At 36.8% G+C, this 21,294-nt stretch overlaps 1 protein-coding gene and 1 long non-coding RNA gene across 2 annotated transcripts in view; one reads left to right on the top strand and one right to left on the bottom strand.

Moving 5' to 3' along the window:
• TET2 (tet methylcytosine dioxygenase 2) overlaps positions 1 to 18,895 on the bottom strand; it is a 138,988-nt gene extending 120,093 nt beyond the window's left edge. The window contains exon 1 of the mRNA XM_036094776.2: positions 18,739 to 18,895. The gene's annotated coding sequence lies outside the window, so the exon portion shown is untranslated. The remainder of the gene's footprint in view (positions 1 to 18,738) is intronic.
• LOC118537418 (uncharacterized) lies at positions 18,895 to 21,064 on the top strand. Its single transcript, XR_004918134.2, has 2 exons — positions 18,895 to 19,306; positions 19,609 to 21,064. It is a non-coding gene; the product is annotated as an uncharacterized LOC118537418 (long non-coding RNA).
• The last annotated feature ends 230 nt before the right edge of the window (positions 21,065 to 21,294 follow it).

The following is a 21,294-nucleotide window of genomic DNA, read 5'->3' as shown; positions in this document are numbered from 1 at the left end:
TACATCTACAGCTAGTCAATATTTTGTTAAACTGAAGTCCTAAGGAAGTCTCAAGATTTTTTATAACCAGTATTAATCTGTTAAATTATAATCCTGTTCATACACCAGGAACTTATCACTTTCCTAGACTGTACACAGTAAATAGCAATTTTATGTGCATTTTCCTTTAAGGATTAAAGATAGGTAAAATTTTTATCCTTCATTTTGGCATGCAGGAGTGAACTTCCTCTTAAAAACAAAATCTATATTCTTAAGAGATCTGAGAAGCAGAATTCTTTTTCACATCTATTCTCTGAAGGGATATTTAAGGTTTGGTTAATGGAAATAAGAACAAAGTAAATTTGCTCTCTGCCCTGTCAGAAAAGCATTACCACTGCATAACAAGATAGTAGTAGCATAGCCAACTTAGAAAAAATGGTTAATTGCCCCATCAGTTTCCTTTTTTTCCCTGCCCCTATCAGTTTCATTACCAAAAATATATCATTTACTAGAACACTTCTGATGAATACATTTTCCCCCCTCACTGAAAGAATTTTTTTTAATTGGACAGAGTTAATCAGTTTCACTCTTGAGTCCACCAATATTCTCACATTATGAGAGATATTGCTGAAAGTACAAAGACCATCTGTAAGAAACCTTGAATTCAACCTCAACAGCTTTAAAATGTTTTTCATAAACATATAGGCATTTGAATGTAATACTATTTTTTCCTTGAAAGGAAATAATGTGGTCACTTACAAAATGCAATAAAACAAATATTTATTTAACATCTGCAATATGCTCCAACTAGTCATATATATCTAATATGCTGACTTTTAAGTTCAGTGAAATTTCAGAAAATATTATGTCCAAGTCCTTCATTTGATAAATGAGGAAATAGTAAACTTCCTGCCCAGCATCACATGAAAAGTCAAAGACCTCATTTAAAGTCAACAATGCTTTTTTGCAATACAAAGTATGCACTAATTCTGTTTGGCCTCTGAAAAAAGCATGCAATGGACATATGAAGGAGATGATAAGCCTTGGAAGGTTGGAAAACAGACTTCCAAAAGAGGTAAAGACAAGCATGTGAAAATAATGCAATCTGAAAGAGTCTAGCCTATTTCTGTAGGTCTGTTCACAAGTATGAATGTTGCCTTACCTTTTTCAACATCTCAGGTACTATATAGGGGAAGATATAACACTGGCAGCATGAACCAAAATCCTTTATCAAAAAGCAGTTGTAGCTCAAGAGTCATACATTGCACCAGTACAGAATTTAAAGATTTCAGATGCCTCAGTAAGTTATATTGTTTACCAATTTTTTTTGACCTCTGATTTTTTTTCTCATCTTCCTGCCATTTTTTAAAGAACTGGTTTCTATTTCCTGGTTACACATTATTATGTCAGTGAAACATATTAAAACTCATAAATCAACTCTCTGATTTCAGAAAGTTCTCTATATTTGGAAGAAAAGTAAAGAAAGGGCTACTCTACCTGTTTGTACTTCATTTCACTAGCACTGAGTAGAGCATTACTCATTATGGGTTTCTTACGCTACTAAATCTTTGGAATGAGAATTCTCTACAAGTATTGGTCTACATTCAACAAATATCGATTGTAGCTTATAATGTTTCAGGCACTGTGCTAGATACTGCAGATAACATTTTGAACAAAACAGAAGTAGAATGCCCATCATGGAGCTTACAAATCAAATTCAAATTCTGCAGGATTTTGAACTGTTAATAATAAATACAATAACAGCAGCAAGGAAAATGCACTCAAAAATACTATTATTTTAGCCATATTTAAAATGAATAAAGAAGGTATTTCCAAACCAGTGGAAAACTTGTGTATAAGGAATCATCTACCTATAACTATTTTTCACTATGAAATAAATGCCAAGTTCGCTTGAACCCAGAACTAAGGACCAATCGAATATTATCTCATCATGATAGTAAATACTGAGAGGTACTGGAAACAGTGCTATTATGGCCCAGAAGGTTGTTGGTAGCCACAGAACTGAAAGAAAAGAAGCAAAAGAAGAACACAGGCAGTACTCATCTTCAGGAGGACTGAGCTCCAAAGTCTATTTATAAATCAGTTGTTTAAAACTTAAAGTAGTTTTGCAAATCATGCTCATATTTTGAAGCAGTCACAGAAGCCTCTTAAACACACAGTATAACTGAAATACTATTCAATTACAATAACATCATAGTGTTCAGTTGCTAACATATATGGTAATGTAGTTACAAACATTTCTTTCTTTGTTCTATTTTTTTTTAATAAAATTTCATCCATTCCTTAGGATGTGAGTGCAAAAAAGGCTTCCATTAAGAAGAGTTAATCAGATGATATAAGAATTTTGGGAAATTAAAATTTAATTAACATTTAAAAAAGATCAAGTGAATTGGGAAAATATATAGAGAAAACAGATGGAAAATATGAGGGGAGTTTAATACACAAGAAAAATAAATTTAGGAGGTCAAATGTACAGTTAGGATGAGTTCCACAAAGAGAGAAGAAAAAATACAGGGGAAGAAATAGTCAAAGGTACAACAGAAGAAAACTTCCTAAAGTGGAATGAAGACATTTGTTTCTAGATTGTACAGGACCATTTATGGCTGAGAAGAATGCATTTTAAAAGAGCTATGCCTAGACAGATTTGGACGTAGATTTTCCTGTGAGCTTTTAATTTTCTAGGTGGAATTTCAGAGCTGCCAAGATAAAGATCCTAATTACCATTTAAATAAGAAAAAAAGTTATCTAAAAAAGATGGAATCAAATTTTTATCAGATGTCTCATAAGCAACACTGGATAAAAGTCTCCCAAGTTTTGAGGGGAGATTACTTTGAACCAAGGAGCATATACACAATAAATTATTAACTCCGAGGAAAAAATTAAGGCATTTTGGATATGCAAGGACTCAGTTTGCTTCCTACCCAACATTTCTGGAAAACAAAAACAAGAATGAACTCTTGGGGATGTATGCAAGGAGAAAGGGGAAAAAAAAGAAAAATCAAATACCAAGCAAGACAAGGGTGTGAAATAATAAAGCAGATCTAACCAAGAGAATAATGAAAAGAAACTCTAATTCAGAAAAGAGGAACCAGGCAGCATAGAGAAGAATGACTTGAAGAAGAAGAAGGTATAGGGCGCCTGGGTGGCTCAGTCAGTTAAGTGACCGCCTTCGGCTCAGGTCATGATCTCAGGGTCCTGGGATGGAGCCCCACATCGGGCTCCCGGCTCAGCGGGGAGCCTGCTTCTCCCTCTCCCTCTGCTGCTCCCCCGTACTTGTTCTCTCTCACTCTCTCTCTGTCAAATAAATAAAAATAAAATCTTAAAAAAAAAGGTATATTTCATTTACCAAGTGATATAACTGGAAAAATCATCGTGATGTGATGAAAGCATATAATTCTTCTATCAAGAACACCAAAAAAGAGATTAGAATTTTCAAGAAAAATTTAAAGCTCACAGAAAAATGTAAGTCCAAATGTGAAAGAAACTAATATATGGCACAATTTTGAGGCATTAAAGGAATTTAAGAAAGCGCAATCTATTTTATCTTGGCACTTAACATATTATTTTCGGAACAAACCAAGTTTTAATGCTATGGGATCATTTTTTTTTTCCTTCTCTACATATTCAACCACACCACTTGGTATTACACTGAATTCTATTTATTATAATCACAACATTATAAATGTTGTGGGGTTTTTTTTCTCAATTAGCACCAAGCAACGAACAAAGCAGAGGAGAGGTAACTATAGATGAAGAACAGAATATAAATATTATAAACTTAGCAACAGAGAATGGTATAGAATACAGAAGTTGGTGGAAGGCAAGGGAGAAAAGTAAATGAAATGAGAAATACTAATGTTCATATCCTGCAGAGTGGGGAGTCAGGAAGCTATGGTTTGATGTTGATAATTTTGAAAATTAAGTGTATTACTGTAGGAAAAAGTACTAAAGACATACTTCTTATTACATTATTTTAAATTGTTTTTGATGTTACCATGTACCTGTATTTTTTTAAAAGTCACTGTAGAAACTAACCAATCAATCAAATCTCTCCGTTTTTGTGTTCCTTATTTCCCAGAAATGATAGTTCAGACTGGGATGGTACTCAGTAATATTTCCAACCCACACAGGGCAACCAGTCTATCATATGTATATATGTATACCAAGGGACTGCTATGCACTTGGTTGCATGCTAATTATCGTGGGGGGATTCAATGAACATACAAGTTATGATCCTGGCTCTCAAGGAAACTTCTATCATGATGAAAGGAGGCAGTTGCTGACACATAAATAGCTGATATATTTTAAACTGTTAAGTAATTGGGAGACACTCCAAAACATCTTTCACATGGGCCCCAAATCCCATGACACCACCATGTAAGGAATCTTCATTCCCATGGGAAGTCCCTGGGATTAGCACAAGACTGTCATCTATCTTTAAGCAAGGTGTGCCAAAGTATCTGTCCTTGTTCCTAAAAACAGGATACGAAACAGAGTTAGAACAAGTAACATCTACCATCCTCAGTAGTTTTTAAATCATGCATGCTACCATTTTATATTTCTATGGACAAGTTTGTATCCTTTCAGTGTACCTAATATAGTAAAAGATGATTGTGAACAGATGAAACTATGGACTCATAATTTGTATCCTGACTGAAATAATAAAAGGGATGGAAATAATCTTTCCTTCTAGGGGCCTTCTTCAGAGACCATGTTGTTAGACTTGTGCAATCTCTGTCAGGCCCCAGTGTTGAGAAAGCCATGCCAACTCTAGCCATGCCTAGGACCATTCAGGCAACTGAAGAATCATCCTTCGAGCAGAGGGCTGGATGCATCCTGGGAAACTCCCCACCTAACCAGTCTGTGAGTCCTACAATTTCCATCTCATTATGCTTTTCAAAAGATCATGGTATTGACTCTCTCCTGTGAGTCTATATACTCTACAAGGGCAAGGACAATGGCTTTCTTCTTTCCTAATACATAGACGCTCAACATATGCTTGAGGAAAGACCAAATACTTATTCAGTCACTGAAATTTTGCCAAGTAATACATTGGATGTTTCATTATATTAACTCATTCATTTATTCCCTCTTGGTAGCATGGGAGATAAGAATTATTAGCTATTCCTATTTCACAGATGGGGAAGCAGATTCTGAGGCTAAAACTACTAGGTGGATTAAAAACATACACAGTTTATAAGAAGGAAACTTAGGATTCAAAACTAGATCTTCATAACCCAAAAGGCCAAACTGTTTAATGGCAGCCAGCTGTTTAAGAGTTAGTTCATCGTGATCCATTAGAAATAAGGAGGCAGTGTAGATTCCTTTGGGGGGGGAAATATGGTGAAAAGCAGGAATAACCGGGAAAGGATGGAAAGAAAGGTCACACAAGTGAGAATACCAAAGAGGAAGAAATTACAGTCCTATAAGAATAGCAGTGATGTTAAATATAATTCATACGGAGGTTTAAAACCCTATGACCTATTCTTTTCCTCAATAAAATGGGGATATATAGCACAAACGAAAAAAAAAGAGGTGACGTGAGAAAAAAATAAGATAATCTCTATAAAGTGCCTAGCATGGTGCTTAACACAATGTAAGAACTTAGTCAATATTGGCTATTATTAGAATGATAGATATCCTATTATATAATTTGAGGCAAACATCTTTCCCTTCCTATGGCTCCGTTTTTTCAATTGTAAATGCAACAGACAGGTTGGAGAGCCTCTAAAGTCCTTTTCAGCTGACAACAATCTATGATTCTATATTTGAAAATGAACTATATTTTTGCAAATCTGATGATTTATTGAAATGTTGAAGTAAAAGTGGTGGCAATACCGTATAAGCAATTAGAAACAACTCTAGTTTACACAGCTAGATCTAAAATATAAAAACATATTCAAACACACACATACATGCACACAGAATTAAACCCACAGTCCAGAAAAAAACTGTTAAAAGTTCAAAGGAAGGTGGATGAAAAAGTCTTTGATAATTTGTTATAAGTAAGAGAGTTTGAAACAGATCTTTAAAATGTTCATCATTTGTGACAGATCATTTATTCATTAAAAACTCTTTATATTCTCCTTATATTTACATGTTTTCCCCTCACTGTTTTAGGCACATTTCCATGTTAAACGTAGTTGCTGGTATTTAGTTGAATGAATGCCACCACTTTGTTATTATATATTTTCCAAAATTATCACCTACCTTTTCCTTTATCATGATTCTACCAGATAAGAAGGGGGTTTCCCCCCATGGTTTTGCAGATATAGGCTCTTAAACAGAGTATAATGTTAAGCAAATTAGTTCTACCCAAACCTATTCAGTGATTTTGGGAAGCATTCCTATATGTACTAGGAATGGGATATTTTCAAACATAAAACAAATAATGAGTGAGGAACAATTTTAAAACATGAGAAAATGGCAGCTCTAACTCCAACTGTTTCCATGCAGGTATGCAGTAACTTATTAGAGATGGTTAAGTTGCCACAATAGCTTCTAAAAGAGTCTGAGTCAGCTTGGTTATGAGAGAGAGTAACACTCTTAAGAGCTTCATCACCTTCAGTCCTTGGATACTAAAGCCCTTAGTCACTTGTCCTGGTTAAAAGCTACTATTTTAAGTTCAAAGTAGAAAGCTCCTTTCGAGTGGTAACAACAGTTTAAAATAACAGTGTGCGGGGTTTGGGGGAAAGCCTCCTTTATGCATCTACCATGCCCCCTCACCTCATCCCCCTCTGTCCCAGTCAAGCATTATTATAATCAGTGCTTTCTTATCCTGCATCAATATTCACGATCCAGGTCGCTAAACAATTAAGGAGACACAGACCGCTCGCTCCTTCTACCCCCATTGTTGCATCACTGGTGTTCAGAATTCTGGAACAGCGTGTGTAAACATTAGAGCGATGTGTGCCTGACCACATGGGAAGAGGGAACACCTGGCGCCAATCTTAACATCACCAAGCCAGCTGTTTCTGGGTGAGCTCCTATTTGATTCTTCAGCTGTCTTCTAAAAGGGCCATATAAAAGCAGTTGATACAAATGAACTTGAGGATTTTGTGCAACTTCATGATATCTGAAAAGATGCATGACATTAGTTATTTTTTCACTTTATATTCATAGACAGAAACTTTTACTGTGGTTTGTTTAATTAACCATTTCTACCAAGAGGACTTAACCAATATCAAAAGTCCAAAATACATGTGAACAGATGCACACACACACACGCACACACACACAGTAGTAATTGAAAGGGGATAAACTAAAATTTCATATTGCTTTTTGGCATATATCTTTCACATTCAATCTACCATTTTGATATTTTATAATACTAAGACAATTGCAACTAAGTATCGTCTTTATGAAGGGAGTCCATCCATTGAATAAATCAATTTTTATTGCATGCTTGCCACTTCAAGTGAAACCAAAGTACAATCAAGTGAAAGTTATATTTAAATCCCTCTCTTAGCAGAAATGCATTAACTTATGGCCTTTATCAAATTCTGAGCACTTTCAGCTTATGATCACATATAATTAAGTGTCCAACAAAGTTGAGAGGAAAATATTAATGTTCTAATATAGGATAATTCTTGTGAAAGCCCACGAATGTTCAGAATTGGCACTGCTCTTAGAAAAGGGTACTCATAAGTAATTTCACACAAACTTTCACTATTTAGGCCAAGGGTGATTAAGATGAATACATTATCTTCAGGCCAAAATAATAAAAAGGCAAGCAAATAAAGCAAATGAAAAGAATCTCTGTAAGCCTATAATCTACTTTCACCATATCTTAATTCAGTGTATTAGAAATGTACAAAATATTTTAAATAAATTATATCTTTTCAAGTCCAGAAGGAACTTTTACTCAGCACCAGGGATGAAAAATGCCCATCCTTAGATTTTGTTGTGTTGGTTAAATGAGTCACTCTTTTGGCAATTTCTTCCAAATGAGAGCAAATTCAGATGTTAAACAGCTAAAACTTAATTTCTAAGTCTCATATGTAAATAATAAATTTGGACAGATAATCTCTAAATTATTTCAGATTTGAACTTCTCTTATACCAAACAGTACTTAAAACAAAATAGATTTTGGTGCTTGGTTTATCTCTTGGGGAAAAGATTCTTTATTTTTAAAAGTTAAACAAATTCCTTTAATGTACTGTATTTCAAAGATTCTAGTTTTTCCTTTTTTAGAAAGATAGTATAATTACAAAAAAATTCTATGAAAGAAGAGTTCAAACAGACCAACTTTTAAATTAACTAGGAGTTCATTTTTTGATGATCTAATTTCAATTCTTTGTTATGCATGGTTTCTATTTTTGGATAATTAATGGTGATGTCCATCTAAAATGATCTTTAGATGCAATACAAAAAAACCCAAAAAAATAACCCCCAAAGTTTACTCATATTTTAAAGATTCCAACCAGTCAGCTTACAACTTGCAATGAAAAGCACTGGAAGCACTTTAAATTTGTGTACTTTAACTTTTCATTTAAGTTTGTGTGCTTCAACTTTTTTTAAAACTCAAGACTTTCTTTTTATTGATAAATATGAATGAAAAACTCTTAAAAATCTATCTGGGAAAGGAAAAGCAATTCCCTAAGTATAGAGACTTTTTTTTTTTTTTTAACCCAAGTCTTGATGTAGAGTTAAAAGCGGAGGAGGGCTGAGGGAAGTGTGATGAAGAACTGAACAGGGAGGGGGAAGGGATGAGGATGATCAATTAATCACTTTCTAGAGTGTTCTGTAGTTTGTCTAATCTTGCAAGTCAGATTATGAATTGTCTTGCATCTGAATATGATTACAAATTCAAAAATACACCTTTTTTCAAAAAAAAGGCATTATTTATGAGACTGAGTGACAGGCAAGCACACTTCAGTCTCAGTGGCACTGCAAATTAACAACCAGAACCAACGTACGATCTGCCCACATTTACCAAAATCACAAAAAAAAGTTGGGCATAACTGGTTCCATTTGCTGAAGGAAGAAAAAAAGATTAATCTGGTATGAAAGCACTGCCTTTGAGACTTTGGTAGGAAAACTGCGTATTGGGCGGATCCTGACCTAGACACCTTGATCTTTGGTTCATGACCCTGTCAGAGCCAGACAAGGGCTCCCTGACTATGAATTAAACTGTTTGATTCCTCCGCCCACAGACACACAAAGCCCGCACTCTCTCAGCTGTTACATAAGAGTCTCTGGAATCCTAGGATGGTGTTTGTAAATAGCGCTGCCATGCGCACGGTACCCACGTGTCAAATGTTGACGTGACCGCGTGTAATCGGAAGGCGAGAAAGCACCAACAAGCTCCGAAGAAAAACCTCCCTTTTCTTTGGCCCTAAAAATGAGCATGTGCCTGTCAAGGAACTATCTCTAAGAGTGATTTATTTTCTTTATCTTTTCCTTTCCTTACCCTCTCTCTGCCCCTCCCCCCCCAAAAAAAATTAATGGGAGGAAGAACAGGAGAAATGACCAAACCCCATTGTATTCCTTTCCTTCTTTAAACAGCACCCAACCAGAGTACAGAATCACAATTAACTGCCTTTTCTAATTAAATTTGGGGCAAGTTTTGAAATCTCAACAATGCATTCTGAATGCACTTTCTACCTCCTCTTATCCCAAGACTTCTCCTTTATCTTTGCTCACTTACTTTGGTGTGAACTGAAATATTATGAGAAGTAGGATTACACAACTACTAGACAGAGATACTCTAAGTAGGCAAATGGTTTGCAAAATGACAATTTACATCCAAATAAAATTACAACATGACCCTTTCAGCAAAAAGTATCCCATGGCTATGTCTGAGTAAAGAGAAATGCAATTTAGTATTTTACCTGTCTTATTTTAATTTTCACCCTCATCTATATTCATTACATCTTTTACAATGGGTTTATGAACAGGAAACAAGTAAACCATTTCTTAAGGGGGTTGAGCTCTTACCAATATTCAAGAAAAATGTCAATATCAACTTTTTTACCCCAAATATGGAAAGTTTCCCATAACCTTCAGCTTTATTTAAAGCATGACATATTATAACAATGCAAAAAAAAAAAAAAAAAACTGAAGCAAAACTGTCAGTAAATTAAACTAGTGATTTGAAAAATACTGATTTCAACAAAATCTCAAGCATTTTTTAGATCATTTTAAATTTCTATATTCTATATCTCCTACACACTTGGTAAAAAATGTTTTTAAATTATATATTAAAATTAGTTGATGTCTATAAAATTTCCTACTTGAAATATAAGAATCACATTTGAGAGTAAATAAGTTTCAAAATATTGAAAATTTAGTTCACAAAGTTAATGTGTTTAGTTCACAAAGTTACCTTATGTGTTTCAGTAGAAAAACATAAGTAAATTACAGGTATTAAAAGGTAAGCCATTAGCAAAATGTCTACTAGCTTTGCTTCCCGCCAGTATGTTTTTCTCCAAGTTATGATGTAGTAGACGTTCCAAAAATAAGTACAACTTTGTCTTACTTTCAACTAAATATGTTATAACTTCATAGGAGAAAAAAAATAACCACTCGGGTGGCTATATTGGAATAAAGCTAGATTAAATCTAGAGTATAAAGTTTAAAATATATGCTTTCCTGCTAAAATGTACCTGCTTCTCTTTTTACTGAAACAAACAATTTATGTGGTTAGTCTGATGTTGGAAAATTTGTTCTTCCTTCATGTTTGAAAAGTATCCATATATGGTATTTTTCCTTTCACCAGTTCTCTTTGGTACATTAAAATATAAATGTAAATGAATTAATGTTTCAATAACTGGATTCACTTTTTAAGAAGCTTATTCTAATTTTATGAATGATCACTTTATTTGCAGAAGTGATTTCTTGTTGTTATGATGTATGCAATAAAACAAACAAAAAGCTAATAATCATCCAAACTAATTAGAGGGTGTATAAAAGTAATCCTTTTAATGCAAAAATCATGAGAGATTATAAAAGAGCTGAGAGAACTTTATAGCCAATGGCAAATATGAAAATTCTATAACTTCAAAGTAAGAGACTTCAAACAAAAAATGGAAAAAGTGCTGAAAGAACAAACAGATTAAAAAATAAATTAATAGGAACAAGACGGTATGTTGGGGATGGAATCTGGGTGTGGTGTCATTGTATTATTTTCAGATTCTGGCACTTTACTTTAGAAGCAGCAAAACTAATAATTAAGGTATTTTTTAATGGTTGCTCTTGTTTCTTAATGTAGACAGGGAAGAAAAACAGGAGGAATAACTCAGAGATAGATCATGTTATATCCTCTGGATTTCACTATCATTATTTAAGCCTTTTTTCTTCTACATTGCAAGACGAAAAATATACCAATTTGAGGAGAAATACTATAATAAAAACTCATCTTGAGAGTTGGGTGAATAGTTTTCATTAAAGAATAATCTGGACATAGAAACTAGGTTAATGCTCTATCAAGAAAGCAAGCAACTTGAAAAGGCAGGTTTTAGCAATGGCTAATGATATACGACAATAGTAATAAAAATTATCATTACTTTGCAGCATTCACAGAACAAACTGAAACAAATCTCAGAATTGTAAAAGTAGCAAATGAAAAATATCAATACTGTGTATGGCATGCCTTAATGGGAGATCTGCTATGTTTATGCTTGACCATAGACAGTTCTGTTCCCTGAAGACAGCAGTCCATCAGCAAAAATTCACAGCCCTATGTTTTACTTCTGAATATAGGGCATCTTCCATAGAAATTACTTATAAAGAGCAAAGCTAAAAATACAAACAAATCAAAATATCTCATCTCCTATATTTTTAATTTACTTGAAAAAATTTAAGATTTTTGGGAGTATATTTAAAAAGCAAAGATGGAATAGCACACTAAACCCAGTGAACAGCTTTTGAATATTATGGAGATACTATTATAAAAACCTATTATCAACTGAGGTAGTTCACAAAGTATTAACAGAAATAAGAGAGGGTAAAAACAAGGAAGCTTTTCATTTCTCCTATATGGAGGACCAGACCTATATTCTACCTTACTGCTTTCTCCAACAATTGCTCCATCAGCTTGATAGGATAAAGATTCTAATGTGTGTCTAACTTGTACCTGTTGCAAATACACAACAAACCTACAGGTAAGTGCTGTAATCACACTCTTAAAAAGTAGAATTTTTGGCCACTTCTATAGTGATTCCTTGAAAAAATAATGATTACAGCAATTATATGAAGCCAAGGCATTTCCTTATTGAGTACAATAACATGTATACATTATTAAAGTTGAATGCTTGCAGATAATTGAATCTCCCCCACCCTAGTTATAGTCGTAGATCCAAACTATGGAATCCAATTGGCAGCAAATCAACATTCTCATCAGAATAAAGAAGGAGAGAAGCATTGCTCAACAAGAAGAATGTCTGGTATCTAGAATTACATTAAGTTAGAAATTCAAAATAAAACCAACCCCAAGTAATTCACCCTGTGTTTCCAAAACTAAAAATCCTAATTTCATAGGGACAAATCCTAAAAAACTCACTGGTGCCATGTTTCTAGAAAGATATGCATAGCCCCATACAATTCAATTCAAATAGCACCCTACATTCTTTGCATGAGACATGAGATACTTTCTGAATGCCAAATACCTTGTCGGTTGTATGCATTTTTACTTTATTTAGGATATAATTCACATATAATAAAAGAATTCACCTTCTTAAAGTATACAATTGGGTACTTTTTTAGAGCTGTGCAAACATTACTATCTAACTATGGGATATTTTTAGGCTCCAAAAGAAACTCTGTATCTATTAACAGTCAGTCCCCCTTCTTCTCCCCCCAGCCCCTAGCAATAAGTAATCTACTCTCTGCCTCTTTAGATTTGCCTATTCTGGAGATTTCATATAAGTGAAATCATATCATATGTGGCCTTTTGTTATTTACTTCTTTTCAAGTTCATCTATGATGCAGCATGTATCAGCCCTTCGTTCCTTTTTGTTGCTGAATAATATTCCATTGTATGGATATACCACAGTTCATACATTTATGAGTTGTGATGGACATTGGGGTTGTTCCAATTTTTGACAATTATGAATAATGCTGCTATGAGTATTCGGGTGCCAGTTTTTACGTAGACAATTGTGTGCATTTTAAGTCTCCTCTTAGGACTTTCCCTGCATAGCCTACGTTACAGCTTTACTTTTTTACTACTAGTAATGAGGCAGAATAGCATAGTGGTTAAAGGGCTGGGATCTAGAGACAGGCTGCCTAATTCAAACCTTAGCTAAGGCATGTACTGGCTGTATGAATTTGGTCATTCAACCTCTATATGCCTCAGTTAGCTCACCTGAGATGAGGATAAAAATACCCATCTCTAGAGTCATGAAGAGAATTAATGACATAAGTTACAATGTAGTAAGTTATTAAAACAACTTAAAATATTTTGAACACAAAGGCCATCTTATGCAAAAACACTTTTAAGTAAACAAAAACCTACATTCTGATGCACATTTTGATAAGGAATGGTAGCACAATCACATGACTGATGAAGTAGAACTGCGTTAACTCTTCTGTTTTCAGGAAAAAAGATTTAAAGATACCTGATAGTGTGATAAAATGATATGGACCTAAATATACAATACACAAATGTCCAAGTCAAACTGGGGGTATCCGAGTAAAACTGGTAGACTATATCCATGTCAGTATCCTGGTTGTGATATTATAGTTTTACCAAAAGTTACCAGTGGAAGAAATTGGGCAAAAGGTACATGCCCAATTATTATTATTTCATATACCTGTATCTGAATCTACAAATATCTCAACAGAAATTTCAATTAAAAATATGTGATCTCTGTGTAAATTTACTAAAAATCATTAAGCTGTATGTTTACAATGGATGGCTTTTATGAAACATTAGCCATAGCCTATAGAAGTTACATTTAAGGAAAAACTACCATCATTATCACCATCATCACCATTACCATTGAGAATAGATTATATATTTTCTAATTAAATGACATTACTTTTTTCCAGTTCTAGGTCATTCATTATTTTTTCTCAGCTTTTGAGACATAATTGACATATAACACTATGTAAGTTTAACGTGTACAATGTAACGACTTGATATATGTATATATTGGGAAATGATTACCACAATAAGGTTAGTTAACACATCCATCACTTCACATACTTACAAAGTTTGCATGTGTGTGTAGTGAGAACTCTGTATTACACATTACATTCCAGAACTTATTCATCTTATAAATGGAAGCTTGTACTCCCTTCATTACATATTGACTGAGTAGAACACTACTAAGTTCTACTATGGAATAAATAGATGTAGAAATCAGCACCTCTCTTCCAAGAACCATAAATTTAATTTAAAAGAATATTTATAGTATTTTTAGTGAAGCGACCAGTTCATTTTATGTCCTAACCTGTCCTCCAAAAACACTTCATCTTAATTTATTCATCTCTTAATTTTAATTCTCAGATTATTTGGAGCTTGATTTCAAGTCAGTTTGAGTAACAATCCTGAGTAAATATAAAATACTGAGTTCCAAATTCTTAAAACTTCAGGTAGGTTGACATTATCACTGAGTTTGTTTTTACACAAAATATTGAAAATTCACCTACTATCTATTTCTACTTCTTGAATCCTGGCACATTTAACTGCATTTCATGACAAGTGGAGAAAGCATAAATCAAAGCTGATAGAATTTACTATTTTGGAAGGGGCAACCAAAATCTATTTTATTGCGAAAAGATTGTATGTCTATCTTAAGTCAGGGATTTTCTGCAATGTACAATCTAGGATCGGAATAATGCTGGAAATAGCAGATACTTAAGACTCTTTTTGGCTTGCAGTCACACTGATTCAAGGGCTCTCACTTTACCCTCTCCTCTTGTGGAACTCTTCTTTCCCACTGTATACCAAAGTATATATATCTTGTACTATACACCAAGGTATGCAGATGTACTATATAACCTCCTTAAATAATGTCACAGTATTCCCTGAGTTTTGGCAGTGATTCAAAACAGAAATTGGAGATCTAGACCAAGTAAATACTGTATATTTGGCAAAATCATTTGTGGTTGTGTTCTTCAGCACAATTTCCAAGATAACCACCAGCTCTACTTGGCAAAATGACTCTCCCACAGTTAAGGCTCCAATTGTAAAGTTGGCTTGTAAAATATTTTCCTGCTACTGGCTTTGGTGCCATTACTATGCTTAAGAACTAGTGTGCAATGGTGGCATAATCATTGAGGAAAATGTTATTTTGATGAACCGACACTGACAGCCACTCCAAAGCTTTACCTTGCCTATACAGTTGTTTATAAAACAAAGGAGGCTCCCTCCAGTAATCGGAGATGGCTAGGTAAGACTATTAAATTCTATTAAGCAACAACAACTGAACTCATTGAAGAAGGAATTAGAGCATAAAAAAGCAGGTTTAATCTTTCTAAGTATTAGATATTCTAACATGTGAAACATCCATAGCTTTTGATGATGTTTTATTTAAAGATAATTTCAAAGAATTCATAAGGATTTACCAACTTGGATCCAGGACATAATGGAAAAGAGAGTTTCTGCCAGGTGTGTCTGTGAATTATAAGAAAGGTTTCTTACTGAGATCAGCAAATAAGGAAATACATTTCAATAGTGACACTGGCTTACAACATTGTGTGTGGGTGGAGCCTTGGAGGAATTGGTAGAGAAATTATAACTTCAGCAAGTGAAACCAAAACATTAACTCCAGTTTTTGTTCCCTGATACAACAAGTCCAGTGCCTAAACAGGACTTTGGAAGTCTCTCATAATAACTCCTTGGCAGGTGCATTTCACTTGTTCTGGAAGTGATGCAGACCTGCCAATGTCTACCTTCATGTGCCACTAAATCAAAATCTTATCAATCCCCTTGACTCCTTGCGTGGACCAGCATAATGTCAAATATAATTAAAGCCATAGTTGGTAAATCTGTGAATTTAAACAAAACAAAGGACTCTCTTCATTCCAAGTTAATTTCTCACTAACCATTAGTTCAATAAGAAAATAAGGAAAACAATACTGCAATTTAAGAAAAAGTTCTATCTTGTTATTGTCCACTATCATTTCCATAAAATTCAACTGCTCAAGACAATTCTGTCCTATGAAATTCTGAGAACATCCAGGTGGTACTATCACACATATAATAAATGAAAGAAGGAATTCAAATAATTTCTCTTTTATAATAAAGGAGAAAGTGGTACTTATATTGAAATTGGTGAATAATGTGCATCTCCTCCTTATAATCACTTAAGCCCCTCATACAATATTAATTAACAGCTATTTTCAGCATACAAATAGGATACATAAAATAACAAGAGTCTAAATTTGATATGAAAGAACAAATCTTCATGGTCACAATAAATATTAACCAATGTAGGTATTCTTATTTACCAATATGAATGGAAAATACTACATCCATTATTAGCTGAATTACTTGAAGAAAGCATAAACCACAACATTTGAAAAGTCCCAAAAAAGCAGTTAAATATTAGTCTGTTAGCAAAAGGAACTGTTTATTTTTAACTCTGAATTACTGCAATAATTAATCAGTTTTCTCAATGAATAGTAAGCATTTATGCTAAACTCCTAAGTATTTTCCTTATTATTTTAGGACAAGTAAGAACTAACCAAATGAGCTGTTTCTATTCCAGAGATCAGTAATACTACTCCCTTGTAATCATGTGAAATAACCTTCAGTATCAATGATTAAACTTAACCGCTTTTTCAGAGATCAAAATAGAAAGAGTTACAAAGTGAACTACTGAGGACAAATGGTTTTGGAAATCTGATTTATGGAGTAATGTCCATTACTGTGCTCTTCCTTCTGTCCATCTTCTAATCATATACATGCCTTCTAAACTTAAGTTTGACTTTCCAGTCCTTTACTAACACTTCTCTGCTTAATAACATTAAAAAAAAAAAAACCAATATTGTGATGAAATTTATATTCTACCTCGAACCTATTATGAAACACACATGCAAACATGTTAAAGAATGTAACTCTCCTCCAGCATTTCAACTTTCCATTAAAATGCAAATAAATGATTTCATTAACCAGGCAACAATACCTACAGTCTTAAACCAAAGCAAAGCAAAGCAAACCAATTTTTTCTCTTTACATCCCAACTTCCCCTAAGGAACAATCTTCCTCCTATGTTGGATTATTTGTTGATGAATATTTTTTATTTGGATTTGCCATTATTATCCCTTACTGGAGAGGGAAAAGCACATTATGAGACTTTAGATTTTAAATTCGTGGATGTATCCTATTCCCTACACAGGAAAATATAAAAATATTTCAGTAAATTTTAAGCAAACAACTGGAAAATAACCCTTCTTTCAATTCCTAAACACTAGATGAAGAAGGGGGGGGGGGGGGATCACTCAGTGATTATGTATGTATGTCATGAAAGCAATAGCCAGTAAATAACACTTATATTTCATAATCGACCTTCCCAGGAGTCTATCCAGGCCACACTTTTATTTGTCATAGGTAGAAAACTCTCCATAGAAACTCTGTTAGCTTAATAACACTAGACAAGCAGCCCCAGCGAAAAGATTCGGCAAGACTGGTGTGTGTGTGTGTATGTATGTGTGTGGTGTGGTGTGTATGTGTGTGCGTGTGTGTGTGTGTGTGTGTATAGAAGGAGGAGGAGGAAAAAAGAGACACGGAGAGAAAGGCAGATAAATAAAAGACCAAAGAAAAGAGAGCAACCAAGACACAGAGAAATTTGGATGGGACTGTTAGAAATCAGCTCCCTACTTCTCCGTTTCTTTGCTGGGATTGGGTTTCATTTCTTTCGGCGCCCCTGACCTTGCAGTCTTCCAACTCTCAACTCTGCCCCCCTCCTCCCGCCCGCCCGCCCCCTCCCCCGGCCTGCGCCTGCCTTTGTGTCTGCCTGTCACTTACCGGGGAACCAAACGAAGCTGATTCGGGAGAAGCACAAAGCCAGGACACAGATTTGCCCACAAATTCTCTTACACCCACTCCCCAGGCTGGAAGGCACAGCCCATTGCAGAGCTGATGTACCTCGAGAAAAGTGGGATCTGGTCTTGTTTGGGGGACCAGAGAAACTATTCTCTCTCACTCAGCACCACTAGCAAAACGCGCGGACTTAGGAAAAAACAAAACCCCACTTAGTGTACTACAGGTCCACTCCCCGTGACATTCGCTTAGTTCGCCCCCCAAAAAGCGGACACCGGGGTAGAAAGGGGCGGACGCGAACGCAAACCCAGACCCAGACCCTACAACAGATAAAAGGGTCGAAAAACACTCCGTCAGAGTTCTTTCCGGGGTGGGTTAGGTTAAACGAGAGACTGGTCTGACTTACAAGAAGGAAAGGGGGTCGGGGAGGATTCAAGGGAAAAGTAATGCCCCCCAAAGCTGAACTATTTGAGAAAGGAAAGCAAAGAAAAAAATCACTTTCCTGAGGATAAAAGGCCGGGAAACCGGCTGGTCGGAGTCACAAAGGTAAGTTTTCTGGGTAAGGAGAGGAGCATTAGCAGGAGAGCGGAGAGAACACAAAACTACAGGTTTAAAGGGGGGGGGGGAATTAAAACTATATTTGTCAGCCATGTTGAAGAGGCTCCAGTAATTTGTGAAGCTTCCCTCTTCCCTCTTGGTATTTGTGGGTGACACTGCAGGGTTTGCTCCCCAGTCCCTGGAAGCCCGAGAGAAAGCAAGGGGGAGAGGAAAGGGAGAGTTTCGCGGCATAAGAGAAGCGCTCTGACCTCGTTCACGTCCCTCAGCCTTGCAGCAATCCAGCAGTTGCAGTCGGGTCTCCTTTCTAACAAATCCTAAAGGGCAGCCATCTTGCTTCCTTCTGCTTCTCTACGAAAGCAGCCTAGCCTCCGCATCAATATTCATAAGGCAGTTTGACGTCTGTTCTCATCACTCGGCGGGGCCGGCGTCTCGGGGCGGCCTCGCCGAGGGGGCGGACGTGACTCGCATGCGAGCCGGGCCTGGGCGCGCGGCGCTCGCGAGGAGGCGGCGGCGGCGGCGGCCGCCCGAGCTCTCGCCGCAGCCGCTGCTGCTGCCGGCTCTCCTCCTCCTCCCGGCCTCCTCCTCCTCCGTCCGGCTCGCCTCCTCCTCCACCGGCCTCCTCCTCCTCCTCCTCCTCCGCCCTGGCCTCCGTCGCCGCCCTGGGGCCCTCAGCCCCGGCTCCCAGGGAATCAGCCCCCCGCCCGGGGCTTCCCGCACAAAGGCCGGCGGCACCTGGGGGCCGTACAATGGGGTGCGCAGTCGAGGCCGGGGCTGCCCTGGCGCTGTGCGGTGGAGCCCGGGGAGCTGTGCGCCGGGGTGAGCGCGGGGCGGGGGCGAGCGTGGGGGAAGGTCCAGCCCCCGAGCGCCGCAGCCAGACCCGGGGCACCCCGGAGCCCCGCGGAGAGGAAGCCACCCGGCTGAAGGCGCGGGGCAGGCGCGCAGGGGGAGGTGGCGTGGGTGCTTGGCACAAGGATGGAGACCCTAGATTAACCTTTTGAACTTTTTGTTAGTACCGCACTCCACCACCCACTTAGAGGTATGTGCGCGCCCCTCACCCTGGCGCGCTGCCACCTCTACCCCGCAGCCTCGCACTAGCCCTTACTCCCACCTCCTTGCAGGTATCTCCGCACACGCCCACGCGCGCACCCACCTCCGCGCGCGACGGCCAGCACCCCCACCCCCAGTAGGTGCACCCGCTCCCGCCTCGACCCCGCTTTGGCATCCTCTACACCGTCGCTTTAATCTCGCTCTACAAAAGCGCTCCCGAATTTCGCCGAGGGCATGCCCTTAGTGCTTTAGGGGCCTGTAGTTTTAAAGACTCGACAAATTAGGAAATTGACCGAGTCCTGCTTCAGCCCGCCCCGGCCCACCTTCTGTTTACTTTTGCCACGTGGGCTAAGAAAGAGGGATTCTTCCAGATCCAAGATGAATTTCTCACCAGTGACTACTTCTCGCTCGACTCGGTTCTAAGAAATAAACCTGCGCTTTCAAATGCCTACGTTTTCTCCAGTAACAGCCTCTATTTTGAAAAAATTTCTACCCGTACGCATAATTAAGTAATGAAGAAATCGACCCATAAAGAACTAAATTCCAAGTGACGGACACTCGATATTCCCTGACGTTCCGGATTCTATACCTACGTCCTTCCATTGACAGATTGTCTTGTCTATTGCCGACTAACTTGAATTCTCTTTTTAATGCCCCCTTTCTAGTCATAAAATTTTTATTTGAAGGTAAGAATCAAGAACAAAGCTCATATGAATCATTACACCAGTAGTTGTTGAGATTCGCCCTCTACAAGAAATTTTCACGTACTCACATTCAACTTTTAAATAGATATTTCGGGCACATCTTTTATAGGATCACTGCATTGTGATCACAATACTTATAAGTCAACACAAGTTATTTTGTGTAGCTTCTTTTCTTTTTTTTCGTCTGTAGTTTCTTTAAAAGTGAAGCCTTTTCCTAATTTTATGAAATCGGAATATTTCCCCTGAAAAGAGTTAAAAAGGGAACTCTTTCTGTGTGTCACATTGTTACTAAGAAGAACGTTTAGAGTGTGTTCTAATGAAACATTGTATATTCCATTCTGAGGCAGAGTTCATTCGGGTTTCTGATTTTGCAACGGCCAAGTAAAATCATTCATTTTTCCTTAAGCATTTCATGTAACATTGAATTTCTGTCTTTTCCAACTGTACACTAATGTGCCATGGAGGTCTTGGCAATTGTTAGTGGACTTTAAGCTGTTTGGGAGGTCCCTTCTAATTTTTTTTTTTTTTTGTCAAGTCCAGAAAGTAAAGTTTTCCAAAGACTATGACATATATTTATGCAGTGCACAGTACAGCAGAATTGTTGAAAGCATGGGCTTTGGAGTTGGACAGATATGATTGAATCCTGACCCTATCCCTTACCAAGTGTCTGGCCTTGAGCATGTTACTTACCTCTGTGTATCAGTTTCCTCATGTGTTAAACACCCTCTGAAACACAAGGGTTGTTGTGAGGATTCAATAGGGCACTAAGTAAATGTCCAGGTAGTTATTACTATTACCAATAATAAACCATCTACTTCCAGAAGTTTCTCTTGATTAACTAGAAATACATAAATAATTATATGACTTCTTATATTGAATAACATGTGGCAACTATTGTATTCACATGTGTTTGATATAAATATCTGCATGTTCCCTTAGTTGTTTGTATTATAATTGGGAAAATGATCTTTAAGGTCACCTCCTTCTCATTTCATCTTCTAAACCTCTCGCTCTGTTGTAACAGGTGGTTCTTGTCTATCTGGAATCATACTG

The sequence above is a fragment of the Halichoerus grypus genome, chromosome 3 (assembly GCF_964656455.1).
Source record: "Halichoerus grypus chromosome 3, mHalGry1.hap1.1, whole genome shotgun sequence".
Taxonomy (NCBI): domain Eukaryota; kingdom Metazoa; phylum Chordata; class Mammalia; order Carnivora; family Phocidae; genus Halichoerus; species Halichoerus grypus.
This window is presented reverse-complemented; position numbering and strand designations above follow the sequence as displayed.